This window comes from Scomber scombrus, chromosome 10 (genome assembly GCF_963691925.1).
Source record: "Scomber scombrus chromosome 10, fScoSco1.1, whole genome shotgun sequence".
NCBI lineage: Eukaryota > Metazoa > Chordata > Actinopteri > Scombriformes > Scombridae > Scomber > Scomber scombrus.
Window position 1 is genome coordinate 21,319,280 of NC_084979.1, and position 2,090 is coordinate 21,321,369.

Sequence of the window (2,090 nt, forward strand, 5' to 3'; positions counted from 1 at the left end):
TACCTCCAAAGTTCAGCATCTGTCTTGTCAAGTAAATAATACCTTATTATACATCAGAAACATTTAGAAATATATCTTGCACTGTAAAATTACATTAAGATTAATTAACAAAGTAACAATCAGTAGACAAATAAGCGTCTTTCCACAAGCTGTCCATTTAAAAAACTATCTTGACAGATGAACTGTCATACAGCATATTTTCTTCAGCATCTGTTGCAACACTTAATCTGTCACTCACACCCACTCAACCTGCAATTTTCTGCTCTAATATCCCTATGAATTAATTTTCTGCATCAGTGCTATTTTCATTTATCTTGTCCTTTTATACATATTGTTTCTCTGCTTGTTGCATTTAGTTGACATTTAATGTGTTATTGCATTCACTATTGTTAATGTCAATCCACATGTTTTGGGGTCAGATGCTTTTACAGTTTGATTCATTGTTTTATCTGCACTAGTTTTTTCCATCTTTTTTGTGGTTTATTGTGTTTATGTACAAACAGTAACTTATTAGAGAAGAGACACAATTTTAACAGGTTTATCTTAGCAAACACAGTGCCTGCAAAACAGAACTAGTAATGTAAGGGAAGTTCAGTGTGTAAATTACAGTTTCTAGTCATAGAAACAGGCGATTCTGTCTGAATTCTCATCTATCCCTGAGCCAGTACACACAAACAGAGGATTAGAGAGGGTGTCTTTCTATGCGGCTCCCTGAGGATGTGTAAAGGTCTGAGACCACTGATCAAATATCTCCCATCTGTCTGTGACACTGCTCTGGACTGTTGTTGTGGGTCCCAGTCACCTAGCTCATTTGTATGCCCTCGGCAGCCGCCTGCCTGTCAGCAACCGCTACACAATCTCGAGTAGGTGAGCAGACTCGAATGTGTTCTGCAGAATGTTATGCTACTAACAAATATGGATTTGTGTACATTTGCATTGAATATTTTATAGTTACAACATTTACGTGTTTTAGTAAGTGTAGGATTTGTGTTGTTTTCACTTGCAGCTAATCACAGAGGTCTGTGGAAAAGATTTTTACAGAGACATAAAACACACTGCTGCATGTGAGAAATAATCCAGCACCAGCTATGGTCTTTGCATTATTTCCCACACATGCTCCTTATTTCTCAGAGGAGAAGTAAGGCAGACAGAGCCTCAACTCATGCCTGGGAGGTGTTTATGAGGGAGCTCAGGAAGGCCGGCTCTGTGGCCATTGTATGGCCACAACAGGGGCTCAAAGGTATTCTGGTCTAGGCAAAGAAAAATATGTTAAGTGGTGTGTTGTGTAAGCAAACACACTGCTGTGATTAGGTGGCAGCAGTGGCTCAGCAGCAGCACACCGGTTATGATTTACTGTCTGACTGAGTTCAAATGAGATAAAATTCAAAAGTGGGCATGACCGCTTTTAAATTACTCCCATCAAATGATAGTGGCATGTGGATTTTAAACATGACCATTCAGTATATCTATAGCTCATTAAGGCAGTCATCCGTGTAAAACTAAAATGACACTCAATTTATTCTCACCATTATGGCACACGGGTTGCATAAACTGCACCTGTCAGCCTGTCGAGCCGAGAGCCATCGTGCTGCTTCCTGGGTGAAGGGGAACCGCTGCTGTTCCAGATGGCTTACTGTGCTGTCATTGGAGGGGATCAATGAGGAGGGCATTGAATGAGACCTGACATGTATGGCAAGGCTGCTTCCACTGATTCATCCAGGTTTGCCAGGGAAACAATCTCTATTGGAAGGAGGTCAGAGATTTGTCTTATTTCTAACCCAGTTTCTTAGTTTTGAGCTGTACTAGTTTGTATATTTTGGTAATTATATAATAGCTGTAATTGATTCAGTCACAGTAGACTGGGGTTTTCCTTGATTATGTAAGTTTGAGAGTATGAAGAGAGAGTTGCTAAAGTTCTCTTTGCTGCATTCACATAAAAAATGACGCAAATGTCAATGCAAACCTAATCGACCTCTCTTTATATTATTGCTGTCTTTATTTTCTACCCTAAGCTATTTGGTATTGTTATTTATGACTTTAATTATGTATTATATGACTATCAGAAAACTGAGGAAATTACTTCTTTTTTC